This window comes from Eurosta solidaginis, chromosome 5 (genome assembly GCF_040869045.1).
Source record: "Eurosta solidaginis isolate ZX-2024a chromosome 5, ASM4086904v1, whole genome shotgun sequence".
Taxonomy (NCBI): domain Eukaryota; kingdom Metazoa; phylum Arthropoda; class Insecta; order Diptera; family Tephritidae; genus Eurosta; species Eurosta solidaginis.
Genome location: NC_090323.1, coordinates 44,690,072 through 44,716,336, shown reverse-complemented (window position 1 = coordinate 44,716,336; position 26,265 = coordinate 44,690,072). Strand labels below are relative to the sequence as shown.

The following is a 26,265-nucleotide window of genomic DNA, read 5'->3' as shown; positions in this document are numbered from 1 at the left end:
AGATCCAAGAGAATCGCGACCCAAGTACTTTCGCCTAGTTCTCGCAAAAGATGGGCTTTCAAGCATAAAGTGATTCGATGATTCCATCTCATCATCCGCCATACAGCTACAGCCGGATGGGGTTTCTAGCAGGTTGAGACGTACCGCATAGATTCCCATGGGGCAGTTCCCTGTCAAAGCACCAATGACCAATGATAGGCGAGCCTTAGTGAAACGTATGTTTAACAAACCTATGTTTTTAAATTACCTATAGCTCGTACAGAGCTAACTTCACCTGAGACAAATAGTTTTGGACTTTTTGAGAAGGGCATCGTCGACTTCTTATCGTTAACAACCGATACCGACCATTTATTGTTTTATTTTCGGCTTATTGCCGGGAGTGCAATTCTTGTTGATTTATCGGTTTGTTATCGGCATATTATGGACATTGCCTTGTTATTGGTTTCTATCGGTTTTCCATAATAAACCGATGGGACGTCGATAACAAATCGTTAACCCCGTCAAAAAATTCACAACACTACGATACTAAATCGATAACTTTTTGATATCAAGTGTATAAATTTTGAAAACAAATCGAAAACTTTTTGATATGAAATCAATAAATTTACTTTAGCAACGTTAGGCTAAAGGCGAAAAAGCTGCTTTCAAGAGGCAGAAGGTACCCAGTCCCTGGGCCACGGGCCAAGCCAGCCACATAGGCAAGATTAGTGGATATGAAGCTGTAAGACAGATGATGCATTTCATATCAAAGGTACACTTTACCTTTACAAACACCACATCGTTTTTAGAAATTGCATTTTTGTAAAATTGTGGGCGTGGCAAGGTGTCAAAGTTGTGAAAAATGCGCGAAAAATTACGGTAATAGGCACGTTTGAGCTGTGATAACTGTGGGTTGGTTTAGCCGATTTCAAAGATCTTAGTACCATTGGAAAGGTATTCAGATCGGCTTTCGAAAGCATACACTGGAAAAAATTTCTAATACACTGAAATTTTTTTTTTTTTTAAATAAAATTTTAAACTTGAAAAAAACTTCAAAGGCCAAGCGTTTTAAAATAAAATATATTTTTTTAGAGAGGCCAATTTAATATATATAAGATATCCAAAAACTAAAATGGCGCTTTTTATTTTTTTTTATAAAAATGTTTAAGTAAATTCATCTTTCTATATTTTGATATCATTGTACATTTGAGTTGTGATAACTACGGAACGGTTCAACCGATATCCAAGATCTTGGTACCATTAGAAAGGTATTTAAATAGGAGTATACTGTAAGAATTTTTATTTCGCTGAAAACCCAGTTTTTCAAGTTTTTGAAAAACAAAACTTGGAAAAAATTACAAAGATCAAGCGTTTAAAACCAAAAAATGCTTTTCAGTGTAATAAAAATTGTCTCAGTGTACGATTTTGAAAGCTAATTCGAACATCTTCCTAAAGGTACCAAGATCTTTGAAATCGGTTGAGCCATTCCGTAGTTATCACAGCTCAGCTCAAAATTACCATAATATCAAAAATAAGGAGATGCATTTACTTCAAATAAAAAAAAAAAAAAGAAAAAATACGCCATTTTAGTTTTTGGATATGTTATATATATTAAATAGGCCTTTCCAAAAAAATATATTTTATTTTAAAACGCTTGGCCTTTGAAGTTTTTTTCAAGTTTAAAATTTTATTTTAGAAAAAAAAGTTTTTCAGTGTATTAAAAATTTTTTACAGTGTATTTTTTGAAAGCCGATCTGATACCTTTCCAATGGTCCAAGATCTTTGAAATCGGTTGAGTCATTCCGTAGTTATCACAGCTCACGGTAATAGGCGTCATTTTTCACGCATTTTTCATGCATTTTTCACAACTTTGACACCTTGCCACGCCCACAATTTTTCAAAAATGAAATTTCTGAAATGAGGTTGTGTTTGTATGGGTAAAGTGTACTTGTTTGCAAAATGTCATCAAAATCAATACACATCGGTTTTGATATGAAATTCATCAGATGTATTCCAATATGGAGTTAGCAACTACCTTGAAAGAAACAACCTCGAGAGGACGCAAGAGGACGTGAAAAGTGGCAATTTGCGAACAACCGACCTTGAAGAAGGAGAGAAGACAAAGGAAGGTAGTGCTAAGACTCTGGCTGTTCCTGAGAGGAAGAGCGATGTGGCGAAGCAGTCACAGACTGTAGCGCTGGTTGATCGAAACATTCCTTTCGGACAGATTTCTTCTGAAAGGTGCAAAATCTGTAGAAAAGGAGCTCATAAAATTAATGCTCAACATAATCAGGAAGAACCAATTAAATCTCTTCAACTTTCGATTCAAGGAGGTGGTATAATTAAAAAAATGATAACGTGCGACGATCGCCAGCTTGTGGTGGCTATACTAATTCGTTCCAATCCTCCAAGATAAGACACGAAAGCGCAGATCCTAGGATACCCGAAGTCAAAGTATGGATACCATGCGTGATGAAGTTGGATAATACGCTGTGCCTTTGCAGAGGAAGAACACGAATATACCGACACAGAATTCGAAGGTACTTATTGTATCTCGGCCTACGGAGGAAGATCAGTTCTACATCTGCCAAATAAACAAGCAGGCGGAGGATTTGCTATTCACGCGGCTTGAGAAAATGTTCAAAAATTATCTGCGACTGAGGCAAAGAAGCCCCAAGGGCCACAATCCTAACACGCTAGAAGCAGATGAGCTTGAAAAGGAACTCAAAAGCTTCAAAACAGAAGACACAAAGAGCACACAGACATCACAGCAAAGCAGGTAGAGGTGAAGAAACAGTAAACTGGTGTGTGGGTCTTGCAAAGAGCATCCAACTTAGCATTTACGCCACTGGAAAAAAAAGTTTACAGGATAACAATCGCAATATGCAAGAAGCGGACGAGGCTGAAGAGCACCGCGACAGCCTTAAACCAAAATGGCAAGAGAAGAACGTAGACATTATGACGTAAAATTTTTTCGAATTCTCGAGTTTTTCGAAAACTTTTTCGATATTGGTTTTTACATTTTCTGTTAACCAAATTCATAGGAATTGTTTCTTAAAATATCGAAAATTAAAAAAGAATTTAACTTACGTAATTTGAAAAAAAAAAATGCTGTTTTTTTTCCTGTTCGCTGATGTATATTCGATTTCGACTCTGATTTCGATGCCGATACACCAAATTAGTAAAATACGATTGCAGTTCCAGTTCCGGTAACCTCACTTCCGTAACATAGCTAGTACATGCATACATACATACACACATGCTATTGTAATTCAGCACACGGATCGTGCTATGCACGTCATTTAGACGTATTTATGTGACCCTTTGGCATCTCTTCCTTTTGCATTTAAAGTATCGCTTGTCTCACACACCCATTGTTTACATTCCTACAATTATGCATTGTATTTGTAATTTGTGTTGTTGGGTGTTGCTGCTTGTTGAGGTGGAAAAACGGAAAATTCTTCATATGCATTGTACACACACATATGTACTTATATTATTTACTCATACACCTAAACATTAAATATTATGCAAAAATGTTAATAGCATTGCATACTCGTATATGCATGTTAGTGTGTGTGTGTGTGTGATGGCAAACATGTTCATACTCTTTATCAAGTATCGGTGGGCGGGCGCTTGTATTGTGTAATTGGTGTGAACATGAAATTTAATGTTACAACAAAAACACATTATTAGAGTTCACTTACTGTGTGTGCGTGCATGTGCAGATAAAAATTGTTGAAAGCTTTCAAGGCAATGAACTGTAAAATCTATGTATGTGTGCGCGAAAGAGCTATACAATTGTTTTTAAAATTTATAATAATTGCGGTTGCTATCTTATTATTACTTTAAACGGGCAATTCTTGTTTGTTTGTATAGCCGAACGATCTCGGGAACGGCTGAACCGATTTAAATGAAATTTGGCACAGAGATAATGTATCACCTTCTAAGACTTTCTACCTAGGTGTTGCCACTCAGAACGTCTCACAAGGTTGCCACCGTGCCGAAAGGTATTTCACTCCGCATTACAATAGGGACATTTTTGGTTAGGCTTGCCATTTAGGGCCGCCGCCTATTCGAAATTAAAAAAAATTGCATGAGCTATGCCGATATGGGTATCAAACGAAAGGTATTTCACCGCATTACAATAGGAGCATTTTTGGTTAGGGTTGCCATTTAGGGTTGCCACCTATTCGAAATTAAAAAAAAATGCATGAGATATGGCGATATGGTATCAAACGAAAGGTATTTCACTCCGCATTACAATAGGGACATTTTTGTGTAGGGTTGCCACCTATTCGAAATTAAAAAAAAATTTGCATGAAATATGCCGATATTGGTATCAAACGAAGGGTATTTCACTCCGCATTAAAATAGGGACATTTTTGAGTAGATTGCCATTTAAGGTTGCCACCTTTTCGAAATAAAAAAAAAATTGCATGAGATATGCCGATATGGCTATCAAACGAAAGGTATTTCACTCCGCATTACAATAGGGACATTTTTAGTAGGGTTGCCATTTAGGGTTGCCACCTTTTCGAAATAAAAAAAAAAATTGCATGAGATATGCCGATATGGGTATCAAACGAAAGGTATTTCACTATGCATTGCAATAGGGACATTTTTGAGTAGGTCTATCATTTAGGTTTGCCACCTATTCGAAATTAAAAAGAAATGCATGAGATATGCCGATTGGGTATCAAACGAATGGTATTTCAATCCGCATTACAATAGGGACATTTTTGATTAGGGTTGCCATTTAGGGTTTGGATAGTTAGACGAAATAGTACTCTACTTACTCATATTCTATTAAAGCTTTAAAGGAGAACATTAAAATTAAAAATCTTCGTAAAAAATCGTACCATGATTCGACTTAATTTTAAATTATTTTCTTTTAAATGAATAATTGCAATTTCTCACAGATTACTTTTAGAAAGATTTTTCAGCACAACGAAACGTTGCCGAGCAAAGCTCGGTCGCCCAGGTACTGGCTATTAAATTCGATAAGAGAAGAACAAAATATTGAGGGAGTTTATTTAATTATATAAGTCTGTATTTTCATGCTTAAAGCTATTTATATATAAAAACACAATCATTTGAATAAACTGACTGGCAAACCAATCACGGAATTTTTCTCACTAAAAATATACGCCAAACTTAAAGAATTCACGAGCTATAATTACGTACACTTTAAAAAACTTGATTCCAAAAGCAATAAAAAAATAATCATAAAAATGTGATAATACTGGCTATCTAATAACGAAAACAAACCCGAATGTATCTACAAACGATATCAAAAACAACCCCGAAATGTGCCGAAAACAATACTTAAAAAAATTTGATGATATCATCTCGAAGCAGTTCCGAAATGGTCTTGCATAATCCTAATAATACAACAATATTATTGATCCTTGACTCATTTCCAAAATGGTCCGAAAATTATTAAAAAAAAACAAGTAAGGAAGGTTAAGTTCGGGTGTAACCGAACATTACATACTCAGTTGAGTGCTATGGTGACAACATAAGGGAAAATAACCATGTAGGAAAATGAACCGAGGGAAACCCTGGAATGTGTTTGTATGACATGTGTATCAAATGAAAGGCATTAAAGAGTATTTTATGAGGGAGTGGGCCATAGTTCTATAGGTGGACGCCATTTAGGGATATAGCAAAAAGGTGGATCAGGGTTGACTCTAGAATGCGTTTGTACGATATGGGTATCAAAAGAAAGGTATTAATGAGTATTTTAAAAGGGAGTAATCCTTAGTTCCATAGGTGGACGCAGTTTCGAGATATCGCCACAAAGGTGGACCAGGGGTGACCCTAGAATTTGTTTGTACAATATGGGTATCAAATGAAAGGTATTAATGAGTATTTTAAAAGGGCGTGGACCTAAGTTCTATAGATGGACGCCTTTTCGAGATATCGCCGTAAAGATGGACCAGGGGTGACTCTAGAATGCGTTTGCACAATATGGGCATCAAACGAAAGGTGTTAATGAGTATTTTAAAAGGGAGTGGGCCTTAGTTCTATAGGTGGACGCCGTTTCGAGATATCGTCATAAAGGTGGACCAGGGGTGACTCTAGAATGCGTTTGTACGATATGGGTATCAAATGAAAGGTGTTAATGAGTATTTTAAAAGGGAGTAATCCTTAGTTCCATAGGTGGACGCCGTTTCGAGATATCGCCATAAAGGTGGACCAGGGGTGACCCTAGAATTTTTTTGTACAATATGGGTATCAAAAGAAAGGTGTTAATGAGTATTTTAAAAGGGTGTGGGGCTTAGTTCTATAGGTGGACACCTTTTCGGAATATCGCTACAAAGGTGGACCAGGGGTGACTCTAGAATTTGTTTGTAAAATATGGGCATCAAAAGAAAGGTGATAATGAGTATTTTAAAAGGGAGTATTCCTTAGTTCCATAGGTGGACGCCGTTTCGAGATGTCGCCATAAAGGTGGAGCAGGGGTGACCCTAGAATTTGTTTGTACAATATGGGTATCAAAAGAAAGGTGTTAATGAGTATTTTAAAAGGGTGTGGGGCTTAGTTCTATAGGTGGACCCCTTTTCGAGATATCGCCATAAAGGTGGACCAGGGGTGACTCTAGAATGAGTTTGTACGATTTGGGTATCAAATTAAAGGTATTAATGAGAGTTTTAAAAGGGAGTGGTGGTAGTTGTATATGTGAAGGCGTTTTCCAGATATCGACCAAAATGTGGACTAGGGTGACCCAGAACATTATCGGTTGGATACCGCTAATTTATTTATATATGTAATACCTGGCAAGATTTTAAGGGTGTTTTATTTCGCCCTGCAGAACTTTTTCATGTTCTTCTACTTAATATGGTAGGTGTCACAACCATTTTATAAAGTTTTTTCTAAAGTTATATTTCGCGTCAATAAAACAATCCAATTACCTTACCATGTTTCATCCCTTTTTTCGTATTTGGTATAGAATTATGGCATTTTTTCATTTTTCGTAATTTTCGATATCGAAAAAGTGGGCGTGGTCATAGTCGGATTTCGTTCATTTTTATACCAAGGTAAAGTGGGTTCAGATAAGTACGTGAACTGAGTTTAGTAAAGATATATCAATTTTTGCTCAAGTTATCGTGTTAACGGCCATGCGGAAGGACAGACGGACGACTGTGTATAAAAACTGGGCTTGGCATCAACCGATTTCGCCCATTTTCACAGAAAACAGTTAGCGCCATAAAATCTATGCCCCTACCAAATTTCAAAAGGATTGGTTAATTTTTGTTCGATTTATGGCATTAAAAGTATCCTAGACAAATTAAATGAAAAAGGGCGGAGCCACGCCCATTTTTAAATTTTCTTTTATTTTTGTATTTTGTTGCACTATATCATTACTGGAGTTGAATCTTGACATAATTTACTTATATACTGTAAAGATATTAAATTTTTTGTTAAAATTTTACTTTAAAAAAATTTTTTTTTTAAAAGTGGGCGTGGTCCTTCTCCGATTTTGCTAATTTTTATTAAGCGTACATGCAGTAATAAGAGTAACGTTCCTGCCAAATTTCATCATGATATCTTCAACGACTGCCAAATTACAGCTTGCAAAATTTTAAATTACCTTCTTTAAAAAGTGGGCGGTGCCACGCCCATTGTCCAAAATTTTACTAATTTTATATTTTGCGTCATAAGTTCAATTCATCTACCAAGTTTCGTCGCTTTATCGGTCTTTTGTAATGAATTATCGCACTTTTTCGGTTTTTCGAAATTTTCGATATCGAAAAAGTGGGCGTGGTTATAGTCCGATATCGTTCATTTTAAATAGCGATCTGAGATGAGTGCTCAGGAACCTACATACCAAATTTCATCAAGATACCTCAAAATTTACTCAAGTTATCGTGTTAACGGACGGACATGGCTCAATCAAATTTTTTTCGATCCTGATTATTTTGATATATGGAAGTCTATATCTATCTCGATTCCTTTATATATGTACAACCAACCGTTATCCAATCAAACTTAATATACTCTGTGAGCTCTGCTCAACTGAGTATAATAATCACAAAATAATGTCCAAGCGATTCCAAAATAGTTTCAAAACGTTCTGGAATCGTTCCTAGTACCTAAATGATGGTTAAAGGTCGGAAATAGAAATAAAAGTTTGAATAACCGTCACGAAAATTTTAAATATTTTAGCCAGAACTTCTATTATCTTATGCAGTTTGTAGCTGTATTCTGGAAAGAATGTTAAGATGTTTGTTTTAAATACTTTTATAGAAAAATCGCATTTGGTTTATACGTCGTGGAAAAAAACATATGACCACGACCAAAAAGGTTCTGATAATTCCGAGAAATATTTGAATGCTTTCAGTTTAGATATTGGAATAAAAAGAAAAGATATAATTTTAAAATTGAATGTGTCTGAAAACTGCATACTTCTAAATTTTTTTGAAGTGCGAACCGAACATTCGCGATAGTTTTCAAGCTTTAATTAAACATTCCAGCAAAAAAATGTATCCATTTGAATTTTTTGTATCTTTGTATCCACTCATTATAAATGTATCCAAACGGCAACCCTGATGAATTTGTACAACGGAAAGATGCGGCTTTTGTCGAGTCTATTTGTAAACTGATTGATTATTGCAGAAGTTTGGGTTTGAGTCCCACTCCCTGTGCCATCCGCACAACGCCAACGGAGACTATGAATGTAATACTGAACCTACTACCCAAAGATACAGTAGGCGTTAAATATGCAGCATGTGCAGCCATTAGGCTGAGGAAATTGACCACATGGTCTCACTGCAAACATACTGAAATTCTCGACAGATTCTGCACACCATAATGGACAGATTTCTGCAAACCACATACCAACTTTAACAAGGGATACGAGATATTAATCCCTGAGAGGGAACACTGGGTGAATGACCCTGATTGGCCCACTAACAGCATTCAGATCTGCACAGATGGATTTAAACTGGATAAAAGGGTCGGGGGGGGGGGGGGGGGTGTCTATTCGGAACGATTGGAGATACAAAGATCGCTTCGCCTTCCGGATCACTGTAGCGGCTGAGCTTGCGGCTACACAAGATGCTGTGGGAGGAGGCAGTCTCTCAGAAGCACATTTATATTTTCTCAGACAGTCAAGCAGCACTGAAAGCCCTTGACTCTGTCACAGCTAATTTCTGAAACTGTAATAGGCTGTCGCAGATCACTTAACGTGATGGTAGAACAGTTTACTCTGCATCTGGTATGGGTTCCGGGACATAAGGGCATACCAGGTAATGAGATGGTGGATGAGCTTGCAAGAAAGGGTACCTGCTTTCCACTTTCGTTATCCTGGAAGAGGTTGGTCATGCCGCTCTCCACCTGCAAGCCCAAGATAAAGGAGGCTCTACTGATGGAAGCATCATGATAGATGCCACACGGCAAAACTCAAATGGCCACAATGGAAGGGGAAGAGATCGCGAGAGCTTCTCACCCTCCGTAAGAGGGATCTTTCCTTAATTGTTATATTTTAGCATCCCTTATCTAAATGTAGCTTCCATGATTTCTGAAACTTCTGCCTGGAAAACGCTACAATGATTGGTTTGTCTGAAGGAGAGTTAGGGGTGTAGGCCTTTTGAATCGACTTCACCTCCAATTCTGCCGCTAGGGCGTATCAATATCCTCTTGTCCTTAAATAGTTTATAAAAATTCACTTATGTGAAATCATAATTATAAATATTAATATATTCCAATTCAATTTCCATCCAATTAAATGCACTTCAAGCTTAAAATATAATACATTATCGTAATTAAATGATTGCATGAACAAATGTCAAAGGGTGAAATTGCTGACGCATCCATTGTTTGGGTTTACATTCAGGCATACTCACAAATACATAGACATATACTCGATAAAGTTGTGTATGTAAATTATATGCATACAGTTTTTAATCAACTTTAATGGCAGGTTGCAAAGTAGCCACAATAACAAAATTTACAACAGCATGAACAACAAAAAGGAAAACAAGATTTACAATAATACTTACAACAACATAACCACAACAATAACTAAAATAAACTAGCCACATAAACAGCTGTTCTGGTTAAATGACAACTGAAACCTCATTTGCTTAAAACCAACTAAAACATTGAAAGCTGGCTTAGCTTCTAGCGCTAACTGCTGCTTCATGCACTCTAGCCACAATTTTCATCTGTCTAAAGATTACCTCATTGTAAGCCAAGTAAGTAAAAATTGTGTTAAAAGACAACGAGCCAGCTGATGTTAAGTGGTGTGCGTTGCTATTAAACCATTGTCAAGCAGAACAAATGTTGCAACAGCCTAGGCATTTGGATGACATTCAATGTTACAGTTGCGATGATAATAAATAGCAGGAACTGGAAGTGAATGGAACGATGAGTGCACGTTCACAAAATTTTATATACAAACACATAAACATATGAAACATTAGAAATTTACCATCGAGGATTCTTTTCCAACAATGCAATGCCCCAGACCGACCATGTCGAATGTGCATAGTTCAGGACTCGTGGTCATTAACATCAACAAGTCGTACCACCTTTATAAACGTAACCCGTTGCACGTAAATAAACGGCTACACAAAAGGTACCCATTACACAAACGTAAGCGGTTCCATAAAAATAAGCGATTCTATAAACGATACACTTAACAAACAATTTTTGTAGAACACGCAGAGGCCTGGGCATCGCAACAGAAATATAACTGAAGAGGCCCGCCTCCCAGGTACTAAAGTAGTAATTTTCGTAAGCATTATGAGGAAATACGGTACCTGAGAGCTTAGCCGTATGTGGAAGAAAAGCAGAAAGAGGTCGTCAGTGATACGCACAAAAAGGAGTTAGACCTCTATGACACGAACTGCCCGACGAACCCCGTTTCTAAAGTCAAATACGCTGTACTCGTTGTAGAGGAAAGCTACATCACCAGGGAGACGCGCGTTAGATCAACTTCGATCTGGGTTCTGTAATAGATAAAACTCTTGCTTATCCACAATCAATCCCACTGAATTTATAACAGTAACCGAATTTCAAATAGTGGCCGGATTTTTAAAAGTAGCCGAATTTAAAAGAGTTACCTGATTTTAAAAAGTAGCCGGATTTCAAAAAGCCACCGGAGTTTGAAAAGTAGCCAGATTTTAAAAAGTAACCGGATTTAAAAGAGTTAGCTGATTTTAAAAAGCAGCCGGATTTAAAAATATAACTTAATTTAAAATGTCGCCGGATTTAAAAAACTAACCGGACTTAAAAAAGTAACCGAGTTTAAATAACTAACAGGATACAAAAAAGTTACCAAATTTGAAAAAAAAGGACTTCAAAAACAGGTTTTGAAAAAGTAGCCGGATGTAAAAACGTAACTGGATTTATAGTAGTAACCGGATTAAAAAAGTAACCGGATTAAAAAAGAACCCGGATTAAAAATTAGCTAGATTAAAAAAAAACAACGGGATAAAAAAAGTAACAGGTTTTGAAAAAGTAGCCGAATATAAAGAAGTAACTGGATTTAAAGTAGTAACGGGATTAAAAAAATTAAACGTATTAAAAATTAGCCAGATTCAAAAGAAAAACGAGATTAAAAAGTAAGCGGATTGGAAAAAGTATGTGGATTTAAAAAAGTAACCGGATTTAAAAAATTAAGTGGATTTGAAAAAGTAGCCAGTTTCGAAAAAATAAAAAATAAAAAAGTAAGCGTAATTAAGATAGGCAGCGGAATTAAAGAAGTGTGTGGATTTAAAAAAGTAAGGGGGTTTAAAACATTAGCCGGTGTCAAAAAAGCAACCGGTTTAAAAAAAGTAATCGGTGTTTTTAAAAAAAGGAACCGGTTTCAAAAAAGTAGCCTGTTTCAAAAAGTAACCGGTTTCAAAAAAGCAACTGGTTGAAAAAAGTAACCGGTTTAAAAAAGTGACCGGCGTAAAGAGTAACCGGGTTAAAAAAAGTAACCGGTTTAAATGGAGTAACCGGATAAATAAAGCAACAGGTTTAAAAAAAGGAACCGATTACAAAAATATTACAGGTTTCAAAAAAGGTACCGCCTTAAAAAAAGCTGTTTCAAAAAGTACGTTTCAAAAAAAAAAAAAAACACGTTTTAAAAAGTAGTCGGTTTCAAAATAGTAACAAATAACCGTTTGAACAGAAGTACTAAGTTTAAAAAAGTATTCAGTTCCAAAAAATAACAGGTAATAAGAAATAATAATCACTTTTCAATAGAAATTGTAAGACGTGCTCGTTTATTCGTTAATTGGCGCTTAACCGTTCAAACAATTATGGTCGTCCAACGAGGCGCCTCCTCTCTCTGCGAACAGGTGCCAATCAGTAAAACCAATGGAGTTCAAATCGCTTTCCACCTGGTCCTTCCAGCGGATTAGGGGGTGCCCCTTCCTCTGCTTCATCCGCTTCCAAAGACGTTTCGAGGATCGAGTTGCATGTTCATAGTCTTAATACTCCACATCAGTAATTTATAAATATTCTACAAGTTTTTTCCAGACAAACTATTTTCAAAGAAGGATTCAAGAAGTTTGTAAAATATATCACTTCATGCCAAACTACCAATCCTATTTGCTCTTTACCGAGAGTTTATACAGTACAAAAAAAAAAAAAATATTAGAACACTGGTATAAAATCCGCAATGTGCATGAAGTAATCATCTGTCACTTTCACCAACCGCGCAAAAAATTCAAACTACCGTTAAACAATCCCAGCAGCAAAAAAACGTATAATGTTGTTTGTGGCTCTTAGCGTTGACTTGGCTATTACATTGGCGTAGACAAGTGCTTGAATGACATGAGTTAAATGGAAATGTTGAAACCATATGCCTTATTATGCTTTAGCTGGCTGCAACTGCATTTATTTGCAATGTCTTTTGCATTTAGCAATGTCGCATACACAGACGAGAAAAGCTAAGCGTTGATTGCACGGCATTAGTTGTGACAATTTCATACATATGTACTTGTGGTAAACGTATAACATACAAATACTAAACATCAGGCAGAATTCAAAAATGAGAACTGAATTTCAGATTTTTGTAACCAATTCTTCTACTAACAAATAATGTCACAAAAATATTTATTATCGGCTGTTAAAAAATAGTTGCTCATACGCAGTGGTGATCCTAAAGATGCTTCGTGTGTACATATATGTACATATATCTCCGAAGTATGTTATTTAATGGCAGACGTTGTCCTGTTCATAGGCCTTCGATTCGAAAATTTCAATCTTGTTAAAACGCTTATATTACCTTCTCTTGGTTGTTTGTATGTATGTAACTCTTCTTGTAATAAGAGTTAGTGGCTGATGAGTGTTAGTGTATCCCACCACTTTAAGTTCGTTCGTTGGTCGAGTGGCTTACTCGGCCCCAAAAAAGCCCTCGGCTCAAAAAAGTAACCGGTTTTAAAAAAGTACTCGGTAGTAGTTAAAAAGTACTCGGTACAAAAGTACCCGGTTCTAAAAATTAACCGGGTTCTTAAAAAGTACCCGGTAAAAAAAAAATAGCCAGTTATGAAAAAGGACCAGGTTCTAACAAGTACACGACTCTGAAAGAATGGCACGGCTTAATAAAAAAAGCCCGGTTCAAACAAAGTATCTGATTTTTGAAAAGTACCCACATCCGAAAAAGTATCTGCATCCAAAAAAAGATCCGGTTTCAGGCAAGTATTCCATCGTAAGAAAGGACCTGAATCAGAAAAAGTATCCGGATTCGAAAAAGTATCCAGCTGTGAAAAAATATCCAGATCCAGAAAAGTATCCGTATCCGAAAAGTTCCCGGTTGGTAAAAAGTCCCAAACACAAGCGACCTTAGCATTTATTGATCATGCGCTTCCTGCTTTGATTGAATAACCTTGTCTAAAGAAAGTCATTCAGATTTAGGCTAATATAGAATATGTTTTTTTTTTTTTATAATCTTTCCTTCTTACGATTTCAACTAAAAAAATTACCCCCTTTTCAGGATTTCTTTTGATAACCGATTACTCAATAAATTTGCAATGCACATTCGAGGTAAGTGAAATATTTACCTTAATGAAATGTTAGCATAACAGTTCGATGCCAATTTTATCGCTTCCAAATAAGTACACACGTAGACGAAAATCAATTCACTACGTCTATCACTATTCACTATATCTCCATATTAGCACCAAGTGAATATTTGAACTTGCTGCAAGTCTGAGAAGATGTTTAGTTTAAGCGTGCATACCGAGGTCAAATGACTATTCTGCTCACATTTCCAGTAATCACTATTTCTAGAAAGACCCCGTAATGTAATATTTGAGGTCAGTGATCTCAACATACGAAGTATCTTCGGCCATCTACCCTTCGTATTAGCCGAAGCGAATTTTAGACTTTTCTAGTATATAGGAGCTTACGCTGCTGGACCCACTTCAAATGCAAAGATTTAAGAGGCTTACTTTCGCAACTTTGCAAGCTTTTCGTAAAAGGTGATATCGTTCGCTAGATATTCCGGCTAGTACTTTGACGGTGCTATGTACCGGAATTTTAAGAATTAATATGCGCAAAGGACCATCAATATCGCTAAACTATCCAAAACCTTCAACGAGCCTCCTCATTACTGCAAAACGACGTAAAAGGCGACTGAAGATTACAGACAACACACGCGTCAGTCAGTATGGTACCAGAAGTTACCAATACGGGAACGTAAAAGTATTCATATCCGGTAAAAGCAACCCCTTTTCTACTTAACCATCTGGAAGTGGTTTTGCGATGTTAGTAATAACAACAAAAATAGCAGCAGCAATTTCTGTGTACGGAGTGAATGACGATCGCTCCATCTTCGCACCAGAGCTCACTACAGGTTGTTTGTACGATCCCTGCATAATTGTTCCCGTGTGCTCGCCCAATCACAAATACTGACTGAATTATCTGCTGCTTATTTTTCTCCCTCCTGTAAGAGAAGTTGACTTCGTGAATCTCTCTGCCATCAGATTCAGGTCTGCTCAATGTTTTATACTGATATAATAAAGCACTTGTCGATAAAACAGCGACAACACTTCTAGAACAAGACAGGAAGGAATTAGAAATTTTCAAAAGATCATATAACCTTACTGGCTGAAAGAAATAGCAAGGCGATAACAAACAAATGATTGGTCGATAACATATCGATAACGCGTCGATGACAAACTTTCGAAAACAAATTGGCACATCTTGATATATTTTTGATATATTTTGTTATAGAAGTGTTAAAATTTTATTTTCGGTAACAAAAATTATCGAGGACTTATCGCTTTGTTGTCGATAACAAATTGTTAACACTTCTATAACATAACTGTAGCTCATATCTACCTTTTGGACGACGCGTTGATAACACACCCATACATTTTCGGTAATACACCTATAACACTTCAATGCAAACTCTTAACGCACCGATCGAACTGGCCGAAGATAAATCGATTTATTTTCGATGGCAATCTGATACTTTTTTCATGAAAACTGATAACTTTTCAATGGCAAACCTATAAATAATCGATAAATAAGTTTAAAAAATGTTGCTAAAGGTATTTATATTACGATAACAAATCATTAACAAACCGATAACACGCCGATGACGAATCAATATCTTTACGATTGGCAGCTCGATAGCAATTGAACTTTTTGATAACAAACCGATAGTTAATCGTTGGGAAATTCGAAGATGTGTCGCTACAAACAATAAGTTATCGATAGCGTTTGTTATTGATAAGAAATTTTTAACACTTCGATAACAAATCGATAACTCACCTATACCTTGTCGACAACATGCCGATAGCAAACCGTTTACTAGCGTAATAGTTAGAAATGTACATCGTTTCCATAATCCATCGATAAAAATCGCATAACTTATCGATAGAATAACGTTAATAATTCGATAGCACGCCATTCGACTTTATATATGACTACGGCTTCGGTTTCGGTCTATCCTTCCTACCTCCTCTTTTTTCTTTTTTTCTTGCCTTACATCCCAACTACTCCCACACATTACTCTCTCATACACATTTAGCTTAAAAAAGCACTTACCTTACTCCTACTTTATAGATTCCTCGTGAGCAAAGATGTTTACATATATAAAAAATAATAAGAAATTGTACCAAAGGGTACACAAATATGTCGAAATATCAAGCGAAATCGGTGATGCCAAATGCATCAGTTGGATGAATTAGCACGGAATTCCCCACATACACATAAGACTATAAAACTTGCATTATTAATTGAATTTTTATGAACTTTTCTATATTTACTTAACATACATTGGCATACAAAATTGTTTGAATCAAATTTTCACGACAACAAACAAAAAATAACGCAACCAGCTGTTCAGGTCTGGAAACGTCAATATTTTCTCCGTTGGCTAAAAAAGTGAGTGTGAACAGTGAGCGAGAGTGTATTTATTTTGTTGGGCCAATAAAAATTTTTGCTAAAAAAAAGAAGAAAAAAAATTACAAGCTGAAGTGCCAATGAGGGCTTGTTAATGAACTAAATGAATATGTTTTATAGTATGTGTGCACTATGTATGTGTGAGTGTAACTTGCATAGTGCATAGTTACTTGTATTCATTCATGTTGAATCCAACCGAATACATGGTTGTAAGTATTTATGTATTTGTGTTAGTGCGCAGTAGGGCTACTTTTATGTTTGGGGTTCGTTGCCTGTCTGTTAGCCAAAGTCTGCCCGTTATCTATATTTGTTCGTTATGCTCTTCACGTTATCCTGCAGCGCGCGTTCAGTCGTCGTCGTCATGCAATCGACATAAAATTTTAAATAACCCATTTTCTCAAAACTTGACCATTTCGAAATTTTAATTAAAATTCAGTTCATAGCAGCCAATATAGCTGTACAAATGACAAACAAGTAAAAGTAAATGAAATGAGGACGTAAAACAGTACACGTAATGGTGTTGTAAATGTACATATGTAAGTACATACACAGCAAAAAAATTGGCAGCCTCAGTTTGGACGCAATCTGCTTAGGTTTAGAAAACTGGTTGCCTTTTAGGTGCATGTTCCGTTTAATTCTGCTCTGGCTCCGACCGTAGAACGATATGTGATCCAAAGGAGCCCCGCTGTGTTTCTAGGGCGCACTCCCTGCAGCGCATGGATCGGTCTACCAACCCTGCTTTCCATCTTTTCGCCTTTCATAAACCGAGCTAGAGATGCGTTGGCGTTCAGCGAATAAGCCAGTACTTACCTGTGTCTTTTCGGCTCTCACCTTGGATGACGACGGCATCAAATGAGCGCCTACTGAAGGCTATCCCTAGAGAGTCAGATAGTGCAATAAAGAAAAGCATCAAACTCAGTTGCCACTGCGTCATCGCCAACCCTTTCGTTCCGCTGCTACTACCGCTGTTGGTTACCCGGCGATGGTACTTCCGCTCAGCTGCTCACTTTCTTGAGAAAAATCTGATTTTCCCAAATTAAGACACCAATATAGCAGTAGTACAGAAATCGTTACGAATCCCTTAAGTCAAGAAGCGAACATGTTAAAAATTCCTGACCAGACTAACTTCAAGGGAGAGGGAAAACTTCCTGCCACAATTCCATTAGAAAGATGCCTCTTTCCATTTGATGAAAGTCGGAGCTCAGAATGTCCAACCGAAATCTTCAGAGTGTTCACTTTTTAACATCCTCTACAATGATGGTAGTCCTAAAGGCTAAAGGGTTTATTCGCTTGTTCCATCTTCCTATAACACGGCATTTTATGAAGAATAAGAAAGTAATCTCCACATTAGAAAGGTAATGAGAGATAGTCTCGCTATGGCCTACATCATAATAGTGTGGAGGCACGTAATGAAAATGTTCATGCTCTAACATTTCTTGCCATGAAAGCCCGGTACATGTAGTAATGGAAAAAATCGTAAGGATAATCCTCATAAACATAGCTGACCAACGCAAAAGGTGACAAAAAAACATATTCGGAGTGACGAGCTTCGACCAGGAGGTCACTGGAACAGTTTTCCACCATTTTTTGTGGTCAAGTAAGCTTCAACGAAGTTACTCAAAGAAGCGGATCTCTATGCTAAGGAAGGAACTTCGGGTGAGATTACTTATGCTCGAGTATGTAGAAAGAGTAGACCATTTAGCAACTACTAACATTATTCTTTAAATCGAAGTTATAGTTCACAGAACTCCGCAAGCAGGTAAACAAGACCTAGGCTATTCTTAACAATAGTGTCGTACATAGTAAAAGAAGAGCTCAGTTGAGAGGTCCTTATCGACAAAATTACTGTCTCAAAACACAGGCTCTTGATAGGAAAAGGCAATGCTTGTGGGATAGGGTAAAAAGCGTTAAAAAGTGGAGTCTTACAGGTGTACTTGTACGTCTACTGGAGACTCAAAAGCCACATGCGTAACTAGAAATCTTGTGACCAAGTATCTTTAACTCTACTATAGCATGAATAGGAGGATTGTCAAAGTTTTTCGGCTTCTTGAAGACTTATAAATCTGCATTGAGAGTACTTAAGAGTGTTATCACATATAATTTTGCTACCATACTGATGCTCCGACGGTGGGGCAAACCAACAAGCGACCTCTTCAGAAGCTGTCAGGATGACGAGAAAGAGGAGTCGATTAAGTACAGTTTTCTACTGTTTAACAGAGCTTTCGAAGATGGATATGTTGACCTAAGATCATCAAGGAAAACAAGTGGTTCGTTGAGGTCTCCTAGGAAGTAGTCTGATTGGACGAATGTACCGTCACCCGGCACTCTCTGAGGTCATTGACAAAAAACAATAATATTTCTGTAGGAGATTCCCACATATGCCCTCTTAATCTTACCCCTTAGCCTTACGCAACATCTTTGATTTTTCTGAGAGTGGTCGGCTTGCATGAATCCACCAATTTTTCACCGTGTAGCACAAGTACTGTTATACACACCCTCACCCACATACAAATGCAATCAAATCGTAGGCTCATGCAAATGTTAAATACTCTTGCCGATGTAATTACTACGAGCTTCACCATTTCCACTTTTGTACAAACGAATAAACGATTACTAGGCCATTTTGTAGGAATATTTATTTTGATGAGTTGATTGGTTTATGGGCAAACAGTTAAAAAGAATTTTTTTTTTCATGGTAAGCTTTCGTTTGTGTTTATGTTATACAACGAAAACAGGAAATTAATGAAATTTCATTGTGGTAGTTGGGGTTTCCAAGATATGGAACATATTTGCGCATTATAGATACTTCAGTTTGGGATATACCTTCTCACATATTCTGGTCATATTTCTTCACTCGTTGATGTCAGATTAGTACATAATGAATGCTTTTACCGCAAATACACAACCCAAGTGCTGGAAAAGGGCGGAAATGGCTTCATTTTGACCCACCCTCCCACAAAAGGCAGCTTCTATACAGTAAATTCTTTGTATATCATTAGATGCCATTACAAAAAATCCACTCGCCAAAATGTTTATCTCTTGCGAGTATCGCCCTGCCCAGAGCTTTCTTCAAGGCGGATCTGGTATTTGTCTATCCGTATGTTTATATTGCCAAAATCTGTGAATATTCTTGCACCCGTCATACTCTTTGAGCCGGCCTCGAACAATATGTTGGGCAAAATCTTCTTTCAAATTTAACGATTCAGGTGTAAGCAAACTAATGATGACCTGTAGTAGTGGCTTGAAGCGGCAGAGTACCTTACAAGAGCCCAATAAATCAATATCTATGTATGGAAATAACCTTTATTGATTTCTCTGCTTTAAGGGGGGTAAGTTACGGTGATTCCTGTATCCCGTGAGTTTGCGACCATAAGCTTCTCATGTACATGACACTCGAAAAGTTCATAGCACGCCTACAGTACTTAATACCATGTAGAACCAGCTAGCTTGCTGTCTCTACGAAGAGAGAGTTTGTAAGACAGAGTCTAGATTAGAAAACGGGTTGAATCTACTAAATGCTGTCTAAACAAGGCAGCTAAAGAAGATAAGGTGTTTATTATTTCTGCCAATTTTTCCACCTAGAATGTACCCGGGAAATTTTGGCAACTTTTCTGAACCAATATGCGACTGTATCAGAACTATTTCGCGATCATTGGGAATTGATTTTGGGACTGTTTCTGGAACTTTTTCAAGATTTTTTAAGAATTATTTCAGGAATATTTCGCAGTTTTTTGATCAATTCGTAATCTTTTTCAAATTGTTTGAATTAATATATACTATCTATTTCAGCGGCTGCCGTGTTGTTTTGGTAGCGTACTTCGCCTATCACACCGGGTGCACTCCCCGGGAAAACAAATATTAACATTTTAGAAACAAGTATTTTCAATTAGAAGAAAGCTTTTCTAAGCGAGGTCTGCAGCGATTTTTCAAGCACTCTCGGAGTGTATTTCCCATCTGCCTTGCAGATTCCTACCGGAGTCGGCATGAAACAGGCAGGTCCCGTCCATTCATTTCTTTTAACAACTAAAATACGCTGTGGTAGTTTTACGTCTCCGTAAACGCACGGACTTTGTTATTAGTTTTACGAGTACTATCCACAACAGCTTCTTTATCTAATTTGTATGTATGTATATATTATAAATAACAAGTAAGGAAGTCTAACATCGGGTAAAACCAAACATTTCATACCCAGCTGTACACTTGAAATGCTCTTGTTGTTTTTTGTGTGCTTAATAGTGTTACAAGGCTGTGCAATGATACAGATACATATGGCTCTATTCTGAACAAAATTTTCTTCGAGTTATGGCTCCCGAAACATAGAAAATTGCTTAGTCATAAAAGGGGCAGTGCCACGCCGGCTTATTTTAGTCGTCCACGACCCTTTTAAGCATCTTTTATATAGAAGTGGGCGTGGTCCTTAGCCGATTTCGTTAATTTTTCTTCAAGGCATTCCTTTCAAGGCATAACCTCCCTGCCGAATTTTGTTACGATATGTTTAACGGTTTTTGATTTATGATTAATAATATTTGTAAAATTGATTTTATCACAATGGGCGGTGCCACGCCCGTTTTAAAATTTTTTTTAATTTTTATCAAGTCAGTCCACATGTCAAATTTCAACATTGTAGGTGTATTATTTACTAAATAATCAGGTTTTTTGTGTTTTCCAAAATGTTATGTATATAAAAAGTGGGCGTGGTTATCATCCGATTTCGCTCATTTTCTATACCAATCTATTCTATTTGGTGAAGATATCTCAATATTTACTCAAGATATCGTGATAACGGGCAGACGGACGGACGGACGGACGGACATGGCTCAATCAAATTTTTTTTTCGATACTGATGATTTTGATATATGGAAGTCTATATCTATCCGGTTCCTTTATACCTGTACAACCAACCGTTATCCAATCAAAGTTATGTACAAGTACAGCTGGGTATAAAAATAGATGTTTTGTGTATGCTCATTTTATAGGCATCCAAAAAACTCAACCGATCTTCACACAATTTTCACGTTGCTTCACGTGATTACCCGATATTCAGACTATTCAATGGGTTAGTAAGCTCAATACATAGCCTTATAACTTTATAGCTTCCGCAATACAATTGTCAATCTCACCTACGCGAGGGGAGTCTTGTTACAAGGATGAATGTATAATACACAACAATAACAAAGTAAGCTGCCACACATATATGTAAACCGCTAAGCTAACAGCAACGATAATATTTCACATACATATATGTAGTCGACAGCTAAGAGCAGAAGTTGTTACTCATAAATACACACGCATATAACTAGAAGAGAAACGTAAATATCAGATACATAAAGGAGGCATAAATAAGCAGCTGTTCGTGAAAAGTTTAGACTTTAGGAGAAATGGGTGGACGAGGTATCCGAGAGTATAAAAGCAGCGCAAGCTGAGGAATAAGGGATCAGTTTGACTTTCAACACGCTATTAGTGAAGTATGCGATAATTGTATTTGTGAATTACTACTGCCACAGTAAAGTTGTAAATAAAGACCATTTTGCCATACTGAATAGATTTAGCAGGCGAGTTTATCCGGCGAAGGACCATCAGCATCAAAAATACTCCCCAGTCTCTTTATCGTTAGTACAGCAGCAACAACAACAACACCCGGTATTTTTCTAGCAATACACAATTTTGGAAAAGTGGGCGTTGCCACGCCCGCAGCCAATATAATAATGTCGTTTTGTCGAAAATTCGATTATTTTTGGCTCAAAACTTTGATAGTTGAGTATATGTACACTATATGGGTGATTCTTCGCTAGCTTAAACTTTTGTGTCTTTTCGAAATTTGAAATATACATTTTCTATGAATTATATTATGCAATTGAGTTAAAATTATGTTTATTTTAAAGCTTCATGTTGAATTTTATTGACTGGTCATCAGTTTTATGAAGTTATAGTTTATAATACCCTACAAATGTCACAACCGTGGCATGTCCACAACCACATTTTTCATAACACTTTAGGTGGTAACTTTTTTAATCTTTAACTACACGAGTAATTAACTGTCATGGTATTAAATACTTGACTTAATCTGCAATATTAATATTTTAATCATAACATTTCTGTTTTCGCTTTGTAATTTGATTTTGAAAAGTGTCCATGAGTTTTGAGTAAAAAATGTTATTCAAATCGTTAGGTTGGTACTGCTTTATTGCACACTGGTTTGTGACATGTGTGCGTGAATTTTGATCAGCCAGTGTCTCCGCATATTTCCATGTTAATGTTTCAGTCTTAAAGTAACTAACATCCATTTTTAAACACTGAAGAACTGGAAAACCAGTACGTATCAAAAAATCGTGTCACAACCGTGGCACTTGTATCTTTGTAGTTTTAAGTTAAGTACCGTCTATTGTACCACTTTTCTTTAAAGTTTGCTGACATAACCTTAAAATTTTACGGAAAATCTTGCGAGTCATACTAGTTTTTTTAATGAGCACTTTATTGTCAAAATGTCAGGCAGGTTTCAGTGTCAAGAACAGAAATTAGTAGCTGTAGCTCGTCCGCTTTGGGAATGTTTTTTAGCTATAAAAACTCATACAAAAATAATTGAAAAAAAAATCGAATATTTTTTTTTTCAAAATTTTGGTTTCGTAAAGCTGAGAGCTCGCGGAGAATCGCCCATATACTGATCTGTATAGAATTTTGGTGAAGTGGGCGGTGCTACGCCCACATATATGCATACGTGTGTGTGTGATTTATACCTATTTAGGGCCTCACAGAAGATCGCACGAAAACGCGGTGGTATGTTTTGTAAAGAAATGAAAGAGCAAATATTTTCCCTACCTTATAAATAAAGATGGATGTGTGTGTATGGACTGAATCTTGAGAACCCTTGTTTTCGCACGGACAACTTTATTTAGTGGGGCATCCGAATTTTTTTTTACTTATTCCAAAGATTGGAGAATTAAAATTTTGTTTACCCAAAGGCTCTGGAAAAAATTAAAGAGGGAACGAGATATTCATATAGTATGCACGTGTACGCCTTTTTTACTCATAGCTCTCATGAACATTTAGCATTCTTTTGCGTCATCCTCAACAATATTTATGTTGTATTGGTGTCACCATGTTGATCCACTTTTTATTATGTTTTGGTAAAATAAGAAAATATCAATTCACTGCCATTCATATTCACCGCAACCAAGCGTAATTTAATTGTTTACTCTTGCTTTTGACAACCGACGAATGAAATAAAACTTTGACATGCTAACATAACCAACACATACACACACATACATATTGTACTTACATATGTTGATGTAAGCCAAATTGTGCTTTTAAATAAAAAAAAAATAAATGTAAGGCACGATAACCTCCGAAGATATTTAAGGCCAAGTTTCTCTTCCAATTTGCGTCGTGCTCCTTTTTTAATCTTTCCTAAAAATTGGTGGGACGGGACCTACTTGTTTTATGCCGACTCCGAAAGGGTATCTGCGACGCAGATGAGTTTTCACTGAGAGCTTTTCATGGCAGAAAAACACTCGCAGTGCTTGCCAAACACTGCCGAGGGGCGACCCCGCATCGAAAAATTTTCTTCTAATTGAAAACCCTTATTTAAAAAAATTTCACGTTGCTTTGCCCGCGGTGTGAACCCAGGGCATTCGGTGTGGTAGGCGGAGCACGCTACCATCACACCACGGTGAACGCAAATGTGCTTTGGAAATGCAAATAAAAGAAAAAAATAAAACTATTCGCGTATGAAAACATTTATATTTACAAAAATTTCGTAAACAATTTTCAAAAAAAGAGACCTCTTAATGAAATTGCTAAAATTTCAATATTGACATAAAAATGGGAAAATAAAGAAAGTTGAGATTAAATGGTACGAAAAGGAAAGTGAAAATAGGGAAAAAATTAAAACTGTGCAAATTTCTATAGCAGTACAATAAACTAAGCCATTTAGCAAATGTTCGGATCCAAGTAATGGATGGAGCGCCCTTTTGGAGCACCTTTTCCATCAGCCATTATGTTGAAACCATTTGCTTCCTTCGTTCAATTTGCTGATATCCTAAACATTATATTTAGAATTTGCTTAAGTGCCGGCAGTAATAAGACTTTGAAACCTATTATATGCTGGAGCCATTTATGAGAAAGACCATTTACATGACGTCCTTCTTCCCACAACATCTGCATCTGCAGTAGAATAGAACCCGTTCCCTCTCAGCACGTGTTTCATATTTCCACAAATGTCTTTCCTGATCTTACTAGGCAGATACTTTGTTCTCCATAAGCCGACTAGATTTGGTTGCCCTGTAGGCATCGGAGGAGTATAAGTGTATAATGCATCTCGGCAGCTTCTAAAGTTTACATTAATTTCCATACCTTTGCATCTACTTTTGACATTCCGTTTCCCTCAAAAGTGTTTTGCATTTCCTGCACATATTGATGGCCTTGAATGATCCGAAGAGGGAATTAAGCGCCATGAATGCTGCTGGTCTGTATGAGTAGATTCGTGCTTTGCGTGTTATCGCTGAACCTTTTGCCAAGGGAAGTTCGATGGTTCTATATATATCTACGGTTTTCACTTGGATGATACCAGCCCAGTCAGAGCGTCAGAATGAAACCTGGTTCAACGCCGCAATAAATTTTCGTCGGCGTGAAGCGCTGTTCCAGAAAATTCATGGGTAGAACTTCACCTAATAACTCCTGTCAAGAAAGGCTGCTGAGTATATCATCGTTACCATACTACCTCGAGTACCAGCATCCACTCTACTGAAGTCTTACCGTGCAACAGTAAGTTTCCAGATGTGACAGATTAAGGACCATACTTAATCGGTTCAACACCCTTTTAGTGCTATTTTTACCTCTCCCAAGGTTGGTCCCTGTACTTTATCCAGCTTCCAAATATTGTGTTGTTTGGCCAAGACATCAAACCTAGTGCCAAATAAACTCAACTTCAGTAGAAGCTAACTTCGCTCCTGTAGCTGCGGAAGATGCCCATGCATGCTTATACTATATGATGCCTCCTATCATACAACTCCCCATCAATATTTCCATCAGTGCACCAAAGGAGATACAACTGGTATATAAAGAAAGAGCGTGGTTCTCTTCTCATATATTCGACTTCCAGCGTACATCTGGCATTAAGAGTCCTGGTGAAACCAGCCCTAAGAAAGTGCTTGCTCAAACATGTTTTGGGTCTATATTCCTCAACTTGTTCGTCCTGATCAGTTCATTCTGCACTATGTTGATGAAGATTTTGAGTTTAAGGGGCTTTGTCCGATGTTTAATATTCGGTAAGACCACGTGAGTGGGTAGGACTCCTCCTAGCAGAGTGCACATGCAGGTTTTTCTCTCCAAGAAAACAGGCAACTGCAGTGATGTAAGGGTTTCATACTCTAACTACAGAAGCTGCCTGCCTCTCCTTCCAACAAGCTCCAAACAAGCTTTCGCAAAGATTCTCAATGGCTTTTGTCTACCCCAACATAAAATTTTCCACGATGTGCTCGGTTTCACTTCAGCAAACAACTCCTTCACTTGATTGTTTTTATCCGGAAGTTTTGGTTGCGACGCACTAATGGATTGCTTTGAAGTACATTAAGATAAGCTAAACGTCTACATTTGCAATAATTCGTAAATTTCCTCCATAAAATACACATTTATTAACTCAATACATCGAACATACTTTCTACCTTTCATCTTCAATCCCTTCCTTTCCTTTTAGCTAGATTGATCGCCGCACCACAGAAGGTGTTTACATCAAAGAAGAACTTGGCAAATAACAAAACAGTCTAAAACATACACACTAGGCCGGATCGGAAAAAAACGTGCGAAACACCGCCACTAAATTTGTAGATAATTTTCAAAAGTTGTCGAAATAATTTCATTGTTTTATGCTTTCAAATACAGTCAACGTTTAATATTATATGCCATTATTAATTATTTTTTATTAATTATTCATTA

At 36.9% G+C, this 26,265-nt stretch overlaps 1 protein-coding gene across 27 annotated transcripts in view; it reads left to right on the top strand.

The window, feature by feature from the left end:
- The window catches only part of GlcAT-P (Glucuronyltransferase P), a 245,434-nt gene that overhangs the window by 70,827 nt on the left and 148,342 nt on the right, over positions 1-26,265 (top strand). For 22 of the 27 annotated variants that reach the window (XM_067786413.1, XM_067786411.1, XM_067786405.1 and 19 more), the window contains one exon: positions 13,916-13,965. The exons of the other annotated variants lie outside the window; for them this stretch is intronic. The gene's annotated coding sequence lies outside the window, so the exon portion shown is untranslated. The remainder of the gene's footprint in view (positions 1-13,915; positions 13,966-26,265) is intronic. 27 annotated transcript variants of the gene reach the window in all.